This window comes from Danio rerio, chromosome 10 (assembly GCF_052040795.2).
Source record: "Danio rerio strain M-AB ecotype USA chromosome 10, GRCz13ab, whole genome shotgun sequence".
Taxonomy (NCBI): domain Eukaryota; kingdom Metazoa; phylum Chordata; class Actinopteri; order Cypriniformes; family Danionidae; genus Danio; species Danio rerio.
Genome location: NC_141030.1, coordinates 48,290,001 through 48,313,644, shown reverse-complemented (window position 1 = coordinate 48,313,644; position 23,644 = coordinate 48,290,001). Strand labels below are relative to the sequence as shown.

Genomic DNA, 23,644 nt, shown 5'->3' with positions numbered 1-23,644 from the left:
TACGACATAAAACACATCAGTTACAGCACACTCTTGAATTTTTATTGGTTACGCTTCTTTTAAAAGACGGTTGCTAACAAGTTGCTAAATGGGACTACAGGCGGTGTCGGAGGCATTATACGTCATGGAGCTGATCTGGTCTGGAGCGCAGCTCGCTTGTGTTGGCCGTTTGGATTTATCTGTTATTTAGGTATTTTCATGAATAGTATTTTATAGTTTGTAGTGTTTTTCTAATTGGGAATTCAGATTGTGTGTAGACAATTCCTTCACTTGTACAGACCGTCGAGACAGATTCATTTGTTGATCATTTGTTTTAATTAAACGATATTATGAAGATACTAAGGGTGTCACGATCCTCCAAATCCTCGATTCGATTACATTTACACTGAGCTTATTATTTGCAATTTTCGAAAAGCCTATGGGAAAATCCCATAGGGATTTTCACGAGGGAACCAGTTTTATGCTAGCAGCCGATTAGCCGATTAGCCTACAAAGTGACGTCATAGTTCCTCCAGTCTATAGCAAACACCAGTGGTTCCCAAACTTTTTTTTGCCAAAGACCCCCTCTTTCCCTGGAAAATATTTTAAGCCCCCCCTCCACATTTAATAATATTATCGCTCATTTAAGTTTGCAGTAATGATGAAAAAAAATTAGTTTTTTAACAAACAGTATGTTTATTACTATATCTAGATATGTTTGTGCACAAATAATAGCCTAATGTAAAATATAAAAGCAAAACATCAGCAGGCCATTTGTAACTAAAATACATAACCCTTTTTGAAATTCAATAGGGCGAGGCAGTGGCGAAGTAGGTAGTGCTGTCGCCTCACAGCAAGAAGGTCGCTGGTTCGAACCTCGGCTCAGTTGGCATTTCTGTGTGGAGTTTGCATGTTCTTCGCGTGGGTTTCCTCCGGGTGCTGCGGTTTCCCCCACAGTCCAAAGACATGTGGTACAGGTGAATTGGGTAGGCTAAATTGTCCGTAGTGTATAAGTGTGTGTGTGTGGATGTTTCCCAGAGATGGGTTGTGGCTGGAAGGGCATCCGCTGTGTAAAAACTTGCTGGATAAGTTGGCGGTTCATTCCGCTGTGGCGATCCCGGATTAATAAAGGGACTAAGCCAACAAGAAAATGAATGAATGAATGAATGAAATTCAATAACACTGGTGTATAAGAGAAAATGTTAATATAGTCTATTACAGTTTACTACTAGTATGTTATTTGTTATGCTCTATCAATTAGTGTGAGGATTGCTGCAGCGAATCAATCTTTTTTTTGTGGAGGACAGATTACAAATTTGTGCATTTTTGGTCAGCTAGGGCAGTGCTTCTCAACCTTTTTATCACTGAGGAGTGGACAACGCTTGACAATTTTACAGGACGGGGGTGGGCGGGGGTTTCGTAGGTTGCTAAGCGACCATCAACAGTTTTCTTAGAGTATGAAAAGCTGACAAAACACTGCTGTCGCTCTGATGCAAGCTTTAGTCATGAAGAAAAGTACAAAGCACTCCAGTGTTTGTGTGTTCAATGTTTATCTAAGAAAATTAGCATGCCCGAAGCCAGGAGGGGTTCGAGTAGTTCGAACGAACCACCCCCCATGGCAAAAAGGTCCAGAATTTGTCCTTCCTTTTAATTTTTTCAGGTAATTTAATATTATATAATAAATTTATTATATAGGCGAAGCAGTGGCGCAGTTGCTGGTTCGATCCTCGGCTTAGTTGGCATTTCTGTGTGGAGTTTGCATGTTCTCTCCGTGTTGGTGTGGGTTTCCTCCGGGTGCTCCGGTTTCCCCCACAGTCCAAACACATGCGGTTCAGGTGAACGGAGAACAGAGAAAACATTTTACAGGGAACTTTTATTCTAAATCTTGGACCTTTTTCTTGAAATAAAAATGAGCAATAAAAAGGTGTGAAGCACCAGAAGTGGACCATATTAAATTAATTTAAATATATTTAGACTATTGTTGTTATCCAATTGTCAAATGTACTATTTCTTTCCAGAAGAAGCTAGAAAATTTCTGAAGAATTCATTATTATTGTGATATCATTATTATTATTATTATTATGTTCAATTATTATTTTTTTATTGAAATGGCCAAATGTGACTGAGGACAGTTGAATGTGCTGGCCAGTTTGTTTTTTGTCTAATAAATGACAGTAGGCTACAGTTTTTTTAACAGATTGCTATTTTTTCCTAATGATATATGATGTTATAAATTTGTATTTTTATTTATTATTTATTATGTATTATTTATATTATTTAGGAAATATTTTAGTACATTAAAAAAGTGTGGTTATGATGACATCTGACTAGCTAATCCAGCAAAAGCATTTCACTAAAATGCAGTATTTAAATCTCATAGTTAAATAGAAACTAAGGCGTAAAACTGAAAAAAGTCCACTTTTTGAGAAAAAACCCCCAACCCTTTCATCAGGCTGGCTACGGGCCTGATTAGTCTTACCGAAATGTAAATATTCCATACAAGCTGAAGCTGATTGGTCAATTCTTGTCACGTGACTTGCGTTGTGCTCGCAGCCTGGGCTTTAATGGTGCGAGCACGTCATGCCACTTGTCCGCACAAGCCGCGCACCTCCATTGGAAACAGCAGTAAACTTGTGCAAACTCTAGAAATCTGCGATATGCGAATGCCCCCTAAAGGCTGCCATTATTTGCGATCTCCACCAGTTGATCTTCTTGCACAGCCATGGTGGATCCACCTAATTTGTTGACAAGTAGGTTGCGAATCCATTCCTTGGCAGTTCGCGGGTCATTCACTGGCCATTTTCCTCTTAGCAGAGAAATTTTCCAAAGACGTCTGTTTCTTACTCATTTTGCTGCTTGTGTGTTAAATTTGGGTGCTCAAGTGACCGAGATGTAACTGAGAGAATACAGTCATTTTTCAAAATAAAAGATTGTTCAGACTCAGATAATAAATAAAACTATTATTTATTGTATACATATATACAATTTATTGTGCGGCCCGGTACCAATTGATCCACAGACCGATGTTTGAGGACCACTGAGCTAGGAGATAAAGTAAACTAAGGCAGCATGATCATTCTCCTAATTATCCACCGCTAAGAATTTTTTTAAAATATGTACGCGACCCCCCACAATGCTCACTGAGGCCCCCTTGTGGGCCGAGACCCCCCTGTTGGAAACCGTTGGCATAGATCTAGTGCAAATATCTCTGAAGACAAGCGTTAACGCCCGGGTGGTGTATGGGTTACTTTGATGATACAAGTTTCAAAATAAAAGTCCCTATCCAACACTGCGATAGAAAAAAAGTAATGAACTGAGGATGACTCTATTCTCTTTTTTAGGTGAAATATTCCCTTAATCCTCATTAATAAGCACAGATAGTTCCTTTCCAAACTTCTTCCTCACCTTTTATTCCAGTGCCGCTCCACATTGGCCTGTTCTCCGAGTGCTTTTCTCTCTAAAGCAACTTGAATACAGCAGAATGCTAATAAAAAGGAACTGAACTCCCCTAAGGTTCCCTGTGTTTATACTCCTATCGCCATGGCGACCCATTTTAAAAGCTTTCTCTATTTACAATTAATGCGGCGCTCCTTAAAACATTTATTGATTGATTTTTTATTCATGCAACCAAAGAAGAACCCATCTGAAATGAAAGTGTCGTCGACAATAAGGATGTTGCATAAGCCTCTGCCAAAGTTTGATGGGTGCAGAAAGGAAAGAAAGGGTAAAATGAAGAGGATGCTTGTGTGTGTGCGTGTGTGTCTCCTCCCGCACGCCGTGACTCCTCCATCTTGTGCTCATGCATGAACAGGAGTGTGAGATGTGTTTCAATGACTGTTGCCCACAGAGAGACACTAAAGTCCTGCCAAGAGCCTCCAGCCGATCGCTCATTCACACACTCAGAAAAAGACCTGGAGCTGTGCAGAAACACCGGCCACCCATTCACACACAGCCCTCGGGACGCACAACACACACTAACAAGACAGCGGCGTGACGGCGCCAAGCTTTTTAAATCATGATAAAACCACAGTATTCCCTCGAGCACTTCTGGAGCGTCATGCAAACACCACCGTATGGGAACAGGACAAAAACAGCAGTACCAAAGATCATCATAACACACGAGCTGTTTCCATTTCAAGATGCCAATTAGACTTATGCACAAAACTAGAACATCTCATTAAATATTAGCAAATAAAGCCGCGTTTCCAGTCAAAGAGAAACAAAAGAGGATGTAATCATCACTTCCAGATAAACTGGAGCAAATATCAGTCAGAGATGGAGCTGAGATGAAACCTGCCGGAACTACTTTAACTGTGTGTTTACTTAAAAATATTTCTGCCAATCAAAATAAGCATTTAACATCCAAACTTTACTCTTTTATTGCTAAATTAACTCTGAAATAACTGAAATCATTCAGCGGAGTGATGTGGAGCTGTAAAGTGCTCAAAACATGTGGGAACTACTTTATCTGTGCGTTTATCTGAATGTAACGGCACATCTTAGAATGCACCTTCATCAGCCAGTCAAAATTAAGTATCAACCAAATTATAACCTGACGGGAGAACTTTTAGCTAAGCTTAGCATAAATCATTGAATCAGATTAGACTATTAGCATCTAGCTGTGAAAACACTGAAATCAATAATATAATCAGCGTAGTGATCTGGAGCTGTAAAGAGCTCAAAACCTGCCAGAACTACTTTGTGCGTTTATCTGAAAATAACTGTACACCTTAAAAATGAACCTTCATCAGCCAATCAGAATCAAGTATCAACAGAAATAGAACCAGGTCTGACATGAGCCCTTTTAGCTTAGCTTAGCATAGATCATTGAATCAGATTAGACCCTTAGCATCTAGCTGTAAAATAACTCAAATCATTAAAATAATCACTGTAGTGATATGGAGCTGTAAAGTGCTCAAAACCTGCCGGAACTACTTTTATCTTTGTGTTTATCTGAAAAAACTGCACATCTTAAAAATTAACCTTCTGACGGCAGCACTTCTAGCTTAGCTTAGATTATTGAATCAGATTAGACCATTAGCATCAAGCTGTGAAATAGCTCAAATCATTCAGCCAAGTGATATGGAGCTGCAAAGCGCTCAAAACCTGCCGGAACTACTTTATATCTGCGTTTATCTGAAAACAACAACACACCTTAAAATTGAACCAATCAGAATCAGGTATCAACAGAAATAGAACCAGGTCTGACGGGAGCCCTTTTAGCTTAGCTTAGATCAATGAATCAGATTAGACCGTTAGCATCTAGCTGTGAAATAACTCAAATCATTAAAATAATCAGCGAAGTGATCTGGAGCTGTAAAGCGCTCAAAATCAGCCGGAACTACTTTTATCTCTGTGTTTATCTGAAAATAACTGCACATCTTAAAAATTAACCTTCTGACGGCAGCACTTCTAGCTTAGCTTAGATCATTAAATCAGATTAGACCATTAGCATCTAGCTTTAAAATAGCTCAAATCATTCAGCAAAGTGATTTGGAGCTGTAATGTGCTTGAAACTTGCTGGAACTACTTTATATCTACGTTTATCTGAAAATAACAACACACCTTAAAATTGAGCCATCATCAGCCAATCAGAATCAGGTATCAACAGAAATAAAACCAGGTCTGACGGGAGCCCTTTTAGCTTAGCTCAGATCATTGAATCAGATTAGACCGTTAGCATCTATTTGTAAAATAACTAAAATCATTTTGTGTAGTGATATGGAGCTGTAATGTGCTCAAAACCTGCCGGAACTACTTTAACGGTGCGCTTGTCTGAAAATAATAGCACACATAAAAATGAATCTTCATCAGCCAATCAGAATCAAGCATCAACAGAAAAATAACAAGATGTGACCGTAGCACTTTTAGCTTAGCTTAGCATAGATCATTGAATCAGATTAGACCATTAGCATCTAGCTGTGAAATCACTGAAATTATATGATCAGCATTGTGATATCAGGCTGTAATGCGCTCAAAACCTGCCGGAACTACTTTTTCCGTACGTTTATCTGAAAATAACATAGAACAAGCCTTCATTAGCCAATCAGAATCAAGCATTTGACAGTCCTGTAATATAAAAATGTCTAAACTCTGGTTATCATGCCACAGTAAGTTCTCAGTCCATTAAAACTCTTCAGTCACACATTAATTTCCATTCTGCAGACGCGAGGCCTCATCACAGTCAGATTCAGATCTAAACGTCTGAACAGACATTAATCCAGAGGCTCTTCATAGCGCTGTATTCATGCCCCGGAAGAGTCATTTCCATAATAGCTGTAAAATGAGGTTTGTGGAGTGAACGGACGCGCTCCACCTGCTGGGATGTCCGTCTGCATTAGCATCTGACAGCGCTAGCGCATACGAGACGGAGCAAACCTGACAGCTCAAGGTGTGTAAAACATCCAGCTAAAACGTTAACGCAAACACTCGCTCTCAAGTGTCACGGTGGAGACAGGCAAGCTGACGGCGGTGCTTTGACTGCATTTATCATCGGTGTTATTTACACCATGTGCTAACAACACGCGACAAGATTCCAGCGACAAGCTATTTATCTGTCTGCACCAATCACGACAGAAACATTTAAATACCAGCCGCTGCACTGCCAATGAAATGGCTCTAAATGTAGCAGACAGTTGAAGCCAGAAGTTTACATCCACTGTATGAAAAGGCACATCACCATTTAAAAACAGGTCAGATGTTACTGTGACTGAACTCTTTCTCTTTTAGGTAATTTAGGATGATCAGATGTGTTTCTGTTCTGCTTAATAACAGAATAATGAGAGAGAGATTTGTTTGAGAAATTGTTCTAACTCTTCTTGAAAGTCAAGTTTACACACAATAAGATTATTCTGCCTCTGATAAAGCTCAGATGATGATGTCAGGGTTTTGGAAGTTTCTGATTGGGTGATTGACAACATTTGAGTTAATATGAGGCACAACTGTAGAATAGTATTGAAGGATAAGCTCAAACACACTGCTTCCTTCTGTGACAACATGGAGAAATCAACAAGCCAGAATCAACAACAAAGCCAGATTACCATTAGCTGAATGACACTGGGGAAAGACTGATGTTTGGACACATGTCCTGTGCTCTGATGGAGCTGAGATTGAACTGTTCGCCATAATGAGCAGTGTTACATTTGGAGGACAAAGGGAAAAGTGCACAAGCCTAGAAAACCATCCCAACTGTGCAGTATGGGGGCGGCAGCATCATGTTGTGGGGCTGTTTTGCTGCAGGAGGGACTGGTCCACCTCACAGCATAGATGGCATCATGAAGACAGAACATTATGGAGAAATACTGAAGCAACATCTCAACACATCAGCCAGGAATTAAAAGTTGGCCACAAATGGGTCTTCCAAACAGACCATGACCCTAAGCATACTGTCAAATAAGTTCACATGTGCTTTAAGAACAACAGAGTGAATGTTTTAGAGTGGCCATCACAAAGCCCTGATCTCAATCCTATAGAACAGTGGTCCTCAAACGTTTTTCATCAAGTACCACCTCAGAAAAAAATTGTCTCTCCAAGTACCACCAAAATGAGCAGTATTGAAATAAAGTAGCGCAGTAGGCCCAGTAAAGCAGCTACAACTCTGCACAGTTAAAAAACATGGCAGATTACATCAGAAATATAGGCTATGTGTCATATATGACATATTATATACATCATTTTTGATCAATTTTGAAATTTGTGTAGCATGTACATGACATATTTCATTCCTCCGCGTACCACTAGAAGGAAGGCTGCGTACCACTAGTGGTACACGTACCACAGTTTGAGAACCACTGCTATAGAACATTTGTGGGCAGAGTTGAAAAAGCTTGTGCGAGCAAGACAGCCTACAAATCTGACTCAGTTACACAAAAGTAAATCATTTAGGTAATCCTAATGAACCTAAAATAGTAAACGTTTAGTGTGATTTACCTCAGACATTTTTTTCTAAATGGTTATGTTCCTTTCTATAGAGTACATGTAAACTTCTGCTTTCAACTGTATATACAGTGCTCAGAGTAAACAAACACACCATTTAAAAAAAAAAATACTATTTTGATCCATTTCTCAGTAAATATAGACAATTATTATTGGTGCCATTAAACAAAGCAGTTTTATCTGCATTAAAGTAAGAGTTTGGTCACTGAACATCTTTAGGAATAGAAAGATAATACATTTATATTCAGGCGTAGTTTGTGGTAAACATTACAACATTTCATCTAAAGCTTATATTTTTTATGTTTCCATTGTTTTTATTTAATTTACTGTATTTAAACAACATATTAGCCATATAGTCTGCACGTTAGGATGATCAGATTTGTTTCTGTTCTGCTTAATAACAGAATAATAAGAGGGAAATTTTTATAGTTTATAGAAAAATTGTTATAACTTTTCTTGAAAGTCAAGTTTACACAAAATAAGATTATTCTGCCTCTGATAAAGCTCAGATGATGATGTCAAGGTTTTGGAGGTTTCTGATTGGCTAATTGACAACATTTGAGTTAATATGAGGCACAACTGTGGAATAGTATTGAAGGATAAGCTCAAACACACTGCTTCCCTTCTGTGACAACATGGGAAAATCAATATATAATCAATATATATATATATATATATATATATATATATATATATATATATATATATATATATATATATATATATATTAGGGGTGTAACGATTTATCGTTGTACGATTTATTGCGATGCAAAAATGTCACAATATGCATCGTGGCATTATGACGATTTGATTACGATATGACGTCCGTTTTCTCTTATTAGTTGAGCTGTTTGCACGTGAGCTACGTTCCACCTGCTGTCGCACGTGAGTTCAGATTGCAGCAGCAGTAATGTTAGCAGACCAAGATGAGTGGAGCTGAAATAGAGGATGGCCCATCCTCTCAAAATCAGACGTCTGGCAACATTTCGGTTTTACAGTCATTGCTTTAGACTCGTCCGCTTTTTGACACGCATACTGGGTCAAACATCCTAAGTTTTAAAGTCTTCACAGTGATTTACATACTTTGCACAGCGACAGGGATACCTCCTAATGGTGTTGAAAGATTCACATACTGTATTTATAAGGTACAATTCACCCTAAAATATCATTCTGTCTTCATATAATGATGTATTGGCAGCCGCAAAATCACACATGACATGAGCTGACCGTGAGCTGTTACTACAGAGGGCGGACTATGATAGACGCGCGCGTATGGCAAGCCGCTTTAGCATTTAAACCTTTGATCTGACTATCCATAAATATATTTAGAGATATCTCTAATTATATTTTGACTAGTCATAATTATAATTCGACTAGTCAAAATATAATTAGAGATATCTCTAAATGAATTTAATTAAATATGAATTACATATATTTATGTATAGCCAGAACAAAGGTTTAAATGCTAAAACGGCTTGCCATACGCGCGCGTCTGCTTCAGTGAACAGAACCTGCAGGTTGTGAGGAACAGGTAATAAAGTAGTAAACAACATTCAGTTTGTGGAACAGAGTGATCTTTCAGGAGCCGCGTGGGAAGTATGAACAGCACTTAGCAGTGGAAATGAAACCGAAAACGTACACATTATTTAAACAATCATATCGCATTTTAGAGTTATGATTAGGACGAGCATTAACCCTTTTGAGTACAGAGGTACACAAAAATGCACGTCAACATGATACACTTGATAGCGCCGACATCAGCGACGCCGAAGAAATAGTAAACCTGCCTAAACTGCTGAAAAGAGCCACGACTGTCCTGTGTAATGAAAAGACGGCCACCCTGTCACTCATCATGCCCAACATGAAGACAGCCATCCATAAAAACCTCTCAGACAGAGACACATCAGTTCAGGATTATCTTATAGAACTGCTGATTACCTGGAAATGTGGATTTTTTTTGCACACACAAAAAACGCAAGTGACCAAGCAAAGCCTTAAGCTCTTACTGTTAAATTCAATTGAATAGAAAAAAAATTTATTTTTTTTGCACCTTTACTTAAATTGTTCCTTAATTTTGTCTCTGTCATTTCAATAATATTTTTTAAGAAGTTTTTAAATTGTTTTATTTTCCAGAGACAGGCCTGTTTAATTTATTTTCTAAAAGAAGGTTCAGTTTAACAAGTTGAAACAAAAGAAATAGATAAAAAATAGTTTACTTGGTAAAATTTGCATTTCAGTTTAATTTTCAATTTTTATTCCAAATATCGTGATACATATCAAATCGTGAACATTATATCGTGATACACATCGTATCGTGAGCTGAGTGTATCGTTACACCCCTAATATATATATATATATATATATATATATATATATACACACATATATACACACACACAGGGCTTAATTTGTGCCGGAACATGCTGGATCCGGAACCTCTGAAATCTGATCTGGCACTTCATTTTACCGATCCCCTCCAAGCGGTTACAAGTGACAAAACACAATTAAACACATAATTTGCAAGCTGGTGAAAACAAGGAGGCAGCCATTCAATTTTGAGCTGAAACTTCACACTATAGAGACATCAGAGACGCACTATACACCGTGTATAAAGGAACATAACTCCTTTAAGTGTCCAATGCATATGGGGAGAGAGAGAGATTCTACAGATGGTTTGTCAAACACACTCACTTCAGAAATGCACACTGTTTAGCTCTCTCCTAGAGATATGGAGTGTCTGTAAGAAGCAATGGCTTGGCAACTCTGTTTCTCAGCACGCATCGAAGGCAGTCAAATCAGAGAAACAGGTCGGGACGTTTCTAAACATGCGACCTGTCAGCCGCTGCTTTGAAGCAAAGGCGAGCTGAAATATTAAGCATGTAAAATGCTGCGCGGAAATGGAGGTGTCATGCGCCTGACAGATGGAGCATGCTTTTGCACCAACCGCTCCATCTGGCTGAAGTCACACAGTCATATTCGGCGGCTGGGATTCATCATGGAGCGTCTTTAAAGTTCAGCGCTGATGCTCTCCATCACTCATATACACACACACACACACACATGCATCATTACAGCCGCAGCCGCGTCACCGCCGATTAGCAGAGGACACGCTTTTTTTTAATCGCTTTAAAAAGACATCAGTAAATATTTAGACATTTGAGGAGGATTATTCTGAATACCTGAAGGTCTTGCAGCACAAAACATCAAGTTTCATGGGTTGCATTACAAGTTGCATGTCTATATTTGCAGGAATATACAACATTTTAGGGTTGAAATGAGACTACTTTTATGCAAAAAGTTCCTCAACGTTATCCTGTTTTGAATGGTTTAAAAAGACATCATATGCCAACAGTAAATATTAAGAGATTCAAGGAGTCAAATTCTGAATTCTTGACGATCTTGCAGCACAAAACCTCAAATGCAACATTTTATGGCAGAAATAGTATGATTTTTATTAATCATTCCTTCACTTTGTTTTTCTTTATAATTGTTTACATTTTCACAACGCAAGTTGGTAAAAGTAAATTATTCATTTGTAAATTATTGAAGGTCTTGCAACACAAAATATCAAGTTGTATGGGTATATTTGCAGGTAACATACTGTGCTTGTAATTTATTTTTTTAATGCAAAAGAAATCCTCAACTTTATCCTTCTTTTTAATAGCTTTAAAAAGACACTGATCAGATGCCAACAGCAAATATTTAGACATTTGAGCATCATTATTCTGAATTAAGGTCTTGCAGCAACAAAAAAAAAAAAAAAAAAGTTGCATGGGTGTATTTGTAGGAATCTACAATGTTTTATAGTTGAAAATTTTCTCTTTTTTAATGCAAAGAATTGCTCAACTTTATTCTGCTTCTTAATTGCTTTAAAAAAATACATCAATTGGCGACAGTATTCAAGGAGCCATATTCTGGATTATTTAAGGTCCTGGAGCACAAAATATCAAATTGCATAGGTATATTTGTAGGAATTTATAACCTTTTATGGTTGAAATGTTTATTCAGTGCAAAAAAATTAATTCAATAAAAAAAAATCTTAAACTGATCCTATACTTTTGAATGACTTAAAAAATACATGAGTTGGTTAGTCATTTTAAAAATGTGGCGACAGTATTTTGCTACTCTGGTCTGCATCACGAGCTCCATCTTTTAAAATGTGGATATCACAGATTGCTACATGGCTACCATTAGAAAAACTTACCTATGACAAACATAAAACATCTGATAGATTTTGGTGAATTTGGTCTCCCCTTTGGGAGTACATAAAAGAGCTCTCTTAAATTAACACAACATCCTTGACATTCATTTACACTTTTTGTTTTAATCTACACTTAAAGACTACTCTAAGATGATGTAATTGTACTTTTAATTATTCTTCACCTATTTTTATATATATATATTTTTACACTAATTTCTCTGTTACTTTCACTCTCAAGACTGTACATTCTCTTTAACATGTTAAAACATTTTGATGTTAATGTTTTGTGAATATGGGCATACAATAAAAAAAAGGTGGCGACAGTAAATATTTAGAGATTTGAGGAGGATTATTCTGAACTTTTGAAGGTCCTGGAGCACAAAAAAACATTACAAGTTTGCATTACAAGTTGCATGGATATATTCGCAGGATTTTACAGCATTTTATTGTTGAAATGTGACTTTTTTAATGCAAAAAAATAAATAAAAATAAATCCAATAATCCTGTTTTTTAATGGTTCAAAAAGACATCAAATGCCGACAGTAAATATTTAGAGATTCAAGGAGCCAAATTCTGGATTATTAAAGGTCAAAACCTCAAGTTGCAGGGATATATTTGCAGGAATTTGCACCATTTTATGCTTGAAATAGTTTTTTTTAATGCAAAAAATTACTCAGGTTTTTACTGCTTTTTAATGGTAAAAAAAGACATCAGTTGGTGACAGTAAATATTTAGAGATTTAAGCAGCATTATTCTAAATACTTAAAGGTCTTGGAGCAAAAAAAATAATTTTTTTAATGCAAAGAATTCCTCAACTTTATATCCTGCTTTTTAATTGCTTTAAAAAAAGACATCAGAGGTAAAAAATTGACACTCATGGCTTGTTTTGTGCTCTGAGGATCACATATTTCCCATGAGCCTACATTGACTTGTTCTGCACCAGAAAGTGACCCACTTCTCTTCCAAATTCGCCAACTGGTAAACATTTGAGCGCATTTAATAACCCTTGAAATGATGCACAAGCTGAACTCATAAAAGGATCCCGTGCACGCAGACACAGGACGAGCAGGGATGCACTGGTCAAGATGAGCCGATCCGCTGGGCAATCAGTGAGTTTTGTGGGATTCACCCGATCCGTCAGGGCTGATTAACACTGTCTGATCATTTCATTAACACTCCGAGGCAACAGATGCTCAGCTGTGAAACTCTTACGCTAAACTGTTTCCTCACGTTTGCAATGGGAGATGTCAAAGAGGATCTCACTCACTCTCTCTCTCTCTCTCTCTCTCTCTCTCTATCTGGGTAGCAGTAACACGTTTCCCATTTGCCTTCAAGAAAAGACCTCATATCATGCTTTTTTTGTTTTGAAATTATATTTTCAGGTCTAAACTAATTTGTTTTATTGTTTTGATCAGACTTTATTATTTGGACATTTTTATTTGTGGTTATCAGTATGCATGGAAACGCTGATTTTGTTGCCAGTTGTGCAATTTTCTTTTGGGAGTCATGCAAAAAAATCAATTTGAGGCACAAGGAAAGTAGAAATACAGCTGAAGTGAGAATTATTAGCCGCCCTGAATTATTAGACTCCATGTTTATTTTTTCCCCCAATTTCGGTTTAACAGAGAGCAGATTTTTCAACACATTTCTAATCATAATAATTTTAATAACTCATCTCTAATAACTGATTTATTTTCTCTTTTCTATGATGACAGTAGATAATATTCTACTAGACATTTTTAAGACACTTCTATACAGCTTAAAGTGACATTTAAAGGCTTCACTATAGGGTAACTTTTTCAGTGCTCTTCAAAAGTTGTTGAAATTCAAGTCGCTCTCTCTTTTTAGAAACACTTTTGACCTAATAAACAAGGTTAAATGCTGAGAGCTGCTACAGCCAGTATTTGATCCCAAAGAGAAGAAAAGATGCACATTTCACCCTTCAGCCAAACACAGATTGCTCCAGGGGGATTGAAGCTGAAGCTGCACCTGCAGCAGCACTCGCTCATGCACAATTCAACATTTATTTCATCTGTCATGTATGTTAGGAGTTGTTGAGCCAAAAAAGGCGGCAATGTTCCTGGCGGCTTCAATATATATATATATATATATATATATATATATATATATATATACTGTATAACAACTCAGAGGAGCACGGAAGCTCCGGGTGCTCCGGTTTCCCTCACAGTCCAAACACATGCGCTATAGGGGAACTGAATAAGTTAAATTGGCCGCAGTGTATGAGTGTGAATGAGTGTATGGGTGTTTCCCAGTACTGGGTTGCAGCTGGAAGAGCATCTGCTGTGCAAAACATATGCTGAAATAGTTGGTGGTTCATTCCACTGTGGCGATCCCTGATGAATAAAGGGCCTAAGCCAAAGGAAAATGTATGAATGAAAATATCATAATGATAAATAAATAAAAATATTAGTTTAAGCATTCATATTTTTAATAATAATTAATTTGTATTAATAAATTTTAATTTTTTCAAAAACAATTATATTTTAATATCCAAAAATATATAATGATAAAACTTCAACAGTTTTTTATAATTGTAATTTTTTTAAATAACCATTTAATTAAAATCACCACCCATTTTTACCATTTTTATCTGAAAAGTATTTAAAATAATATGCTAATTTTTTCTCAGATTTATAAATCACATGATGAATATTTAGTTTTATGGATTTTCTTATTATATTATTAATAATTATATTATTATTTTGGTGACGCACTGTGGCCTCACAGCAAGAAGGTTGCTGGTTTGAGTCCCGGCTTTCCCCATGTTGGTGTGGGTTTCCTCTGGGTGCTCTGGTTTCCCTCACGGTCCAGACACATGCGCTATAGGGGAATTGATGAACCAAGCTCATTCTGAAAAAGTAGCCTTGCGGACGTCTCTTGAGGCAGCGATTTACTGACCGGAGGTACGTATGGCTGCATTTCGTTTTTTTAAGCGAACGCTATGGGGCGGTGTGACGCCGCTCCTCTTCGCGCTCGCCGGCTGATGGCTCACCTCCTCCGTGTGGAGGGCTTACCCGCCGCAACCAGTTTGTCCGGTTAGCTCGTCGTGTTTCGTCGGCAAAGCGGAGGCGCTGAGGAGGAGGAGCCCGCCGTGTTTAACGACCGGGTTCGAGTCCGGGAAAGATCGGTTCCAGAAATCAAGTAAGACAAATCTGCACAAAAACTGCACAAAGACGTACCTCCCAGACGTATTTCGCAGTCTCCAGAAACGTCTGCGGGGCTGCGTTTCCAGAATGAGCCAGGGTTGCAAACGACTGTAGTGTATGAGTGTGTGTGAATTAGTGAGTGTGAATTCTGTGTTGCATCTGGAAGGGCATCTGCTGTGTAAAACACATGCAGGATAAGTTGACGGTTCATTCCGCTGTGGTGACCTCTGATAAATAAAGGGACTAAGCCGAAGGAAAATGAATGAATAAAAACATTATAATGTGTTTCTGTGTGGAGTTTGCATGTTCTCCCCGTGTTGGCGTGGGTTTCCTCCGGGTGCTCCGGTTTCCCCCACAGTCCAAACACATGCGCTATAGGGGAACTGATCAACTACATTGGCTCTAGTGTATGAGTGTTTGTATAAATGGGTGTGTATGGGGGTTTCCCAGTACTGGGTTGCAGCTGGAAGGGCATCAGCTGCGTAAAACATATGCTGGAATAGTTGGTGGTTCATTACGCTGTGGCAAACCCTGACAAATAAGGGGCTAAGCTGAAGGAAAATGAATGAATGTTAATTTGTGGCTGAACTATCCCTGTAAGATGTTTTGTGAACGTGTTTTTGGGGTGATGTCGGACACAGAAACTGGAGAAAGTGTGAGAGACTCAGAAAATCCTCAAAGTGAAGAATAAGGAGGAGAATCTGTCAGTCAGCAAAGCTCAAACTCTCATCCAGGAGGAAAATACAGCGGAAAGCACTTTTCCAGAGCCACTGCATACACACACATACACACACACACACACACACACACACACACGCACACACAAAGCTGCAGATATTACACAATCTGCCCCGCTGTCAGAGCTTATACAAGTGCAGCGATCTCGCATGAAACAGCGTATTCTGCTGGAGACACAACTCTCAGGAGCTATTTTTAACATCCCACATGCTTAATTGAAATAATAGCAGAACGCCGGCCAACAAACGACGCCTCGGAGATTAGCTCGAGCTCGTATTTAGCGGAGCTCACCGTTTGTTTTCACATCAGATTATTAGAGAAACACAATATTAGCAAAACAAACAAACAAACAGCTGACGGTGGATTGAGAAGCAGACAGAAGAGCATCATCATATCCTGAACACACACACACACACACACACACACACCTTTGCAATTTCAACAAGGGCTATTCAAGTTCATTCATTTTCCATCGGCTTAGTCTCTATTTCAGAGTGGAACGCAGTGGAATGAATCGCCAACTATTCCAGCATATGATTTACACAGCAGATGCCCTTCAAAGCTGCAACCCAGCACTGGGAAACACCCATACACACTTATTTACACAGACACACTCATACACTACAGCCAATTTAGTGAATCAGTTCCCCTATAGTGCATGTGTTTGGACTGTGGGATAAACTGAAGCACCCGAAGGGAAGCCCACGCCAACACAGGGAGAACATGCAAACTCCACACAGAAACGCCACTTGACCCAGCTGGGCCTCGAACCAGCAACCTTCTTGCTGTGAGGCGGTCGTGCTACCCACCGCGCCACAGTGACGCCTCATTCATTTTCCTTTGGCTTAGTCTCTATTTCAGAGGCCGCCACAGCAGACTGAACTATTCCAGCACATGTTTCACATAGCGGATGCCCTTCCAGCTGCAAGCCAGTCCTGGGAAACACCCATACACTTTTACATTCACACTCACACACTACAGCCAATTTAGTTCATCAGTTCCCCTATAGTGCATGTGTTTGGACTGTGAGGGAAACAAGAGCACCCACACCAACTCGGGGAGAACATGCAAACTCCACTAAGAAACACCAACTAACCCAGCCGGAACTCGAACCAGTGGCCATCTTGCTGTGAGGCGACAGTGCTAACCACTGAGCCACCGTGCAAAATCAAGGTGTCAGTAATAACTCAACAACAGAGCGATGCAGGGAAAATATAAGTGATGGTTTTGCTGATGGATAATTATAGAGCTGTTAATGAGTCAAAAAGCAGCTGTTTGTCAAATGACCCAACGCTCAGGTCTCCATAATTGCACACACACTCACATTTGAGCCTGTCGTCCTCTGTAAACACATCTCACACACTTGATTTAGGGTGCTTTCACACCTACACTTTTGTTTCGGAACGTGTCTCGTTTGCCCAGTTAGCGCGGTTCGTTTGGCATATGTGAACAGGGCAATCGCGCTCTGTTCCGCGCCAAAGTAATCGCTCCGAGATCGCTTGAATGAGGTGGTCTCGGCTCGATTGAAACGAACCCTGGAGCGGTTTGATTGCAGTGAGAAAGCGATCCGATCCGAGCGCGGTTATATCACAGTGTTTTATGGATATGTAATAGGCTTACGGCTATATGAAGAGAGAATTATGAGTAGGGCAGGAAGTTTCGCGAGTCTCCGGATGCCCGCAAACGAGTGATGATCTCCCGGTAATCTCGCGTCTCCCTCCCGGTCCTCAAATAGGCATCCCTTCTCACCCCTCCCCACCGCCATTCAGGGTGCTTTCACACCTGTGAATGGATTCAGTTGTTCTGAAACAGAGATTACAATTGTTACATTGTTGCTCTTTGCTCTTGGAGCGGTTTGCTTTCACACTGCAAAGTTTCTAAACGGACCAAAAGAGCTAAAACAAGTCACGTGTGAGTAAACTCTCCTTACATTGGTCAGAGTGTCAGGGTTTATTTTGCAGCGTCCCGCTCAGCTGTCAGGAGAGGTGGTGGTTTGATGGTGATTGACAGGGTGTGCGCGCGACGTGTCTGAGGAGAGATGCGGCAAGGAGGGGTGAGAAGGGTGCGCGACAATGCCTATTTGAGGACTGGGAGGGAGACGCGAGATTACCGGGAGATCATCACTCGTTTGCGGGCATCCAGAGACTCGCGAAACTTCCCGCCCTACTCATAATTCTCTCTTCATATAGCCGTAAGCCAATTACATATCCATAAAACACTGTGATATAACCGCACTCCAAACGGAACGCTTTCTCACTGCAATCGATCCGCTTCAGGGTTCGTTTCAATCGAGCCGAGACCACCTCATTCAATTGATCTCGGAGCGATTACTTTGGCGCGGAACAGAGCGCGATTGCCCTGTTCACATATGCCAAACGAACCGCGCTAACTGGGCAAACGAGACACGTTCCGAAACAAAAGTGTAGGTGTGAAAGCACCCTTAGTTTCTAGAAGACATTTTCTAAAGGATGTTCTTGCCTTTCTGCTCAGTTTTGTTGCCATTAGGAGCTGTGCAATATGATGATATACAGCTTAGGGGAAATCGATTCACCCTCCTGTAAAATACTTACTCTTCTTCAATTATTTTCCAAATGATGTTGAACTGATTCAGGAGTTGTTCACAGTATTTCCTCTAATATTTGTTCTTCTGGAGAAAGTCTTATTTGTTTTATTTCAGCTAGAATAAAAGCGGTTTTTAATTGTTTTAAAGCTATTTTAGGGTTAATATTATTACACCTTTTAGCATAGCCTAATTACCCTAATGCTGAGTTCAGACTGCATGATTTTAGCCCTGATTTTGACTCACCAACAGGTTTTGAGAAATCAGGCAAAAAAAAATTTTATTTATTAAATTACTAATAACTTTAAGATTTTTTAAAAAAAATTAAATTTTATTAAATTAAATAACTTTAAGTAAAATTTAAATTTCACATGAAAGTAAATAATTTAGTCTTCAACAATATATTATTATGAAGACGCGATGACTTCTATCATAATCAAGGATTTCTGTGTTATCGTTCAGTTTCAGCGCTGTATATCAGGATCCGTGCAGAAAGACGACCAGTGATGTGATGGGAAGAGAAGGACAAATTCCAGATGAGTGAGTTTGCGAAGGTGCAGAACAGACAGTCTGTCACACACTGAGTTCTGGCCTGGAGAAAATAACACTGACAGAAACGCCAGAATCCTCAGGCCCGCTTTCAGAAGCCGTGCTGCCAGTTTGCTTTAAAGCACAGTCAGTTCACCCAAAAATGACAAATTCTGTCATCATTTACTCCCACTTTACTTGCCTCAAACCTTCATGAGTTTCTTCTGTTAAACACAAAAGAAGATATTTTAAGAATGTTGGAAACCTGTCTCCATTGACTACCATTGTATTTGTTTTTGCTAGTATGGAAGTGAATGGTTACAGATTTCTAACATTTTTCTAAATATCTTCTTTTGTGTTTAACAGAAGAAACTCATACAAGGTTTGAACTTGTGGGGAGAGGGGTTGTAATGTAATGTCATTACAACAAGAGATGTAATACTCTTGTTGAATGACCTCTCTGACAGGTCATTCAGGGTGTGTTGGAGGGGAGAGGTGTCCAACCTACAGCATCTAAACACTGGGGTACCTCAAGGCTCTGTTCTTGGGCCACTTCTCTTCTCCATCTACACATCATCTCTAGGACCAGTCATCCAGAGACATGGATTCTCCTACCACTGCTATGCTGATGATACCCAGCTATACCTCTCTTCATCCTGATGATCCCTCGGTTCCAGCTCGCATCTCAGCCTGCCTGTTGGACATTTCACACTGGATGAAAGATCATCATCTTCAGCTGAACCTCACGAAAACAGAAATGCTTGTAGTTTCTGTCAACCCGACTCTACACCATAACTTTTCAATCCAGATGGACGGGGCAACCATTACTGCATCCAAAATGGTGAAAAGCCTTGGAGTAACGATTGATGACCAACTAAACTTCTCTGACCACATTTCTAGAACTGCTCGATCTTGCAGATTCACACTCTACAACATCAGAAAGATCCGACCCTTCCTATCTGAACATGCAGCTCAACTCCTTGTTCAAGCTCTTGTTCTCTCCAGACTGGACTATTGCAACTCTCTACTAGCCGGGCTTCCAGCTAACTCTATCAAGCCTCTTCAGATGCTCCAGAACGCAGCAGCACGAGTGGTCTTTAATGAAGCTAAAAGAGCACATGTCACTCCGCTGCTCATCCGTTTGCACTGGCTAACAGTTGCTGCTCGCATCAAATTCAAAGCTCTGATGTTTGCTTACAAAGCGACTTCTGGCTTTGCTCCTTCTTATCTGCTCTCACTTCTGCAGATGTATGAGCCCTCCAGAAACTTGCGTTCTGTGAATAAACGTCGCCTCGTGGTTCCATCCCAAAGAGGGAAGAAATCACTTTCGCGAACGCTCACGCTCAATCTGCCCAGTTGGTGGAATGAACTCCCTAACTGCAGCAGAACAGCAGAGTCACTCGCTGTCTTCAAGACAGCTTACTAACTGTACCCAAAAAAAAAAAAATAAAATAAAATATTACTAATACTTTCCTTCTTAGACTTTACAGACCTGAAACTTGCCTACAGCACTTATTCATTGTTGCTCTTATAGTTGTGTAAATTGCTTCCTTGTCCTCATTTGTAAGTCACTTTGGATAAAAGCGTCTGCTAAATGACTAAATGTAAATGTAATAGTATGAAAATCTTATTATATCATATCATATACATCATGATTAGTGACCGAAATGAACAACATGATCATAATCGTTACCAGTTTGCGAATATTAATGGGCAGCTTTCACAAGTCAGTGCCTCAAGGATCAGCTTTAGGCCCTTTTGCTGTTTACAATATACATGCTACCGCTGGGAGACATTACTAGAAGACATGGGATCAGCTTTCACTGTTACGCAGATGAAAATTGTATATTTCAACTAAACCTGATGAGATGTCTGAACTGTCTGAGCTAACTGAGTGTATCAAAGATGTTAAAGACTGGATGACCAACAATTAATAACAACTTTAATTTTAAATATTCACAGACACTAATAGTCATGTGGTTCACAAATCGATTAGGGCTGCATATATACTGCTGAACAATGAAAAATATCTTTAATTTACTCATTGTAAACTACCGTGAGTTTTTCTGGAGCTTTTGAAGTGTAAACGCTTTAGTCCTCATTGACTGTAATTGTGTGAAAGAGAGCAACCAGCGCTATTCTTCTACCAATGACAAACACCTACACAATGATGAACAATAAATAGAGACATGAGTGGATTATTTCACTAATTGTGATTCATTTGAGTCAGTGGTAAAGAGTGCTCTTAATATTTTGTGTGTTTTGTAAAGTGGAAGCGCTCCAATCATAATCACCAGAGTGAAGGTAAGATCCAGTTCCCTTTAATGGTAGCTATGCAGACAGTGCCAGAAACAATGAGAACTCAATTATTTTAGGACCTCATCCAAAGTGAACACCAGGGATGTGAGAACTTAAAATCTAGCGTTTCTAGATAAAGACTTGCTGGGTTCAGTCCAAAATAGCTTAACTACAATAATACATGACTTCAGATCACATACAGACTACAGATGGGGCTGATTTTCTCATCAATAACTTGACATAAGTGCTTGTATTGTTCTTGGTTACTGTATACACAAGTTTGCTTCATTATCTATCCAAAATAACAACAAAAAATGCTTTGCCTATATATGCCCAAGTAACCCTACGGCTGCAAATGAGCGCCATGAAACAACATGTTGCATCACTTCCGGTTCAGATTTGTATTTGCTAGACCAGTGGTTCTGAAAGTGGAGGAGACAATGAAAAGGGGGGAGGTCGCTTGGTGATTTCCAAAAATATCATATGTAGCAGACTTCATCCCTCACCACAAAGAATTCTCCGACACCACTGGCTTTGGTGCATCGTCTGCAGTTTATTAAAGACAGGACAGTGGTAAACACCACACAGACACACTCTCAGTTCTCTGATCTGTCTTAATCAAGTCCAAATCCGTTCTCATTTAACAACAAACATTTGTTTTCTAAACGAGGTTTTGCATTTGTTTGGTAAAAGCAAATGGTAAAACACAAACATTTCTAGTGCGCATGCGCCACAGCCTCGCTGTAATTGGCTGATCACGCTGTACACAGAAAAAACCCGCGTTCACAACTGGTAATCTCTAAAAACGGCGAATATAGATGAATTAATAACAAAATATAGACTCAGACATTAACAACATTGTACAATCTGGATTAAAATGAGCATGAATTCATAAAAATAACCCAGACACCTCCATCTCTGCAAATATCAAGCAAGTTCAATCAAGGACAAACTCGGTTATTTACTCAAACTGTGCCTAAAAACCAACTACAGCAATCTGCCAAGAGTTAAACAATAACAAATAATAATACTTGCACTGTTGTGGTAGAAGTAGTGCACATTTAATGTTAATACAGCTTGACTGTCATTTAACATCAATACAATATCGAGAAGCCGGTATTACACACAACATATTCAATAATAATTCAGCTTTTTTCCTTAAAACGAAGAGAGCAGAAGTCAATGATTTATTTAAATGATTTAGCCTGACATGTTTACTGTTCTAAAATATTATATATTGTGTTTAATGTGATAAAGAAAGTTGTTTTTTTTACACAGACATTTAAAAAGAACTTATTTTAGAGCAGTAATCACAATATTGTGATACCACGGTATTTTTATTAAAGGTTTGTCATGAAGCTTATACTGGCCATGCTAATCTCTTCTCATCAAATTTGGTTTAAAATCAAATTAAATGTCAAGTCAGCTGATTCGCCTACCTTAATGACTCTGTTATACTTTTGTTAACGCTGTGAATGAACCAGTTTTCTTCTTTATTCTTCGTTTGGTTTTCTAAACGAGGTTTTGCGTTTGTTTGGTAAAAGCAAATGGTAAAACACAAACATTTCTAGTGCGCATGCGCGACAGCCTCGCTGTGATTGGCTGATCACGCTCTACACAGAAAAAAACCCGCGTTCACAACTGGTAATCTCTAAAAACGACGAATATAGATTAATTAATAACAAAATATAGACTCAGACATGAGCAACATTGTACAATCTGGATCAAAATGACCTTAAATTCATAAAAATAACCCCGACACCTCCATCTCTGCAAATATCACGCAAGTTCAATCAAGGACAAATTTGGTTATTTACTCAAATTGTGCCTAAAAACAAACTACAGCAATCTGCCAAGAGTTAAACAATAACAAATAATAATACTTGCACTGTTGTGGTAGAAGTAGTGCACATTTAATGTTAATACAGCTTGACTGTCATTTAACATCAATACAATATCGAGCAGCCGGTATTACACACAACATGTTCAATATTAATTCAGCTTTTTTCCTTTAAACGAAGAGAGCAGAAGTCAATGATTTATTTAAATTCTTTAGCCTGACATGTTTACTGTTCCAAAATATTATGTATTGTGTTTAATGTGATAAAAAGGTTGTTTTTTACTCAGACATTTAAAAAGAACTTATTTTAGAGCAGTAATCACAATATTGTGATACTACTGTATTTTTATTAAAGGTTTGTCATGAAGCTTATACTGGCCATGCTAATCTCTTCT

General features: G+C 38.8%; 2 protein-coding genes across 14 annotated transcripts in view; both read right to left on the bottom strand.

The window, feature by feature from the left end:
- myo18b (myosin XVIIIB) overlaps nucleotides 1–23,644 on the bottom strand; it is an 880,426-nt gene that overhangs the window by 697,278 nt on the left and 159,504 nt on the right. The gene's annotated exons all lie outside the window — the stretch shown is intronic.
- Nucleotides 1–23,644, bottom strand: part of sez6l (seizure related 6 homolog (mouse)-like) — a 148,887-nt gene that overhangs the window by 100,496 nt on the left and 24,747 nt on the right. For 3 of the 13 annotated variants that reach the window (XR_015501495.1, XM_087271301.1, XM_087271304.1), the window contains exon 1: nucleotides 22,849–22,948. The exons of the other annotated variants lie outside the window; for them this stretch is intronic. The gene's annotated coding sequence lies outside the window, so the exon portion shown is untranslated. Of the gene's footprint in view, nucleotides 1–22,848; nucleotides 22,949–23,644 lie in introns of those variants that run through there. 13 annotated transcript variants of the gene reach the window in all.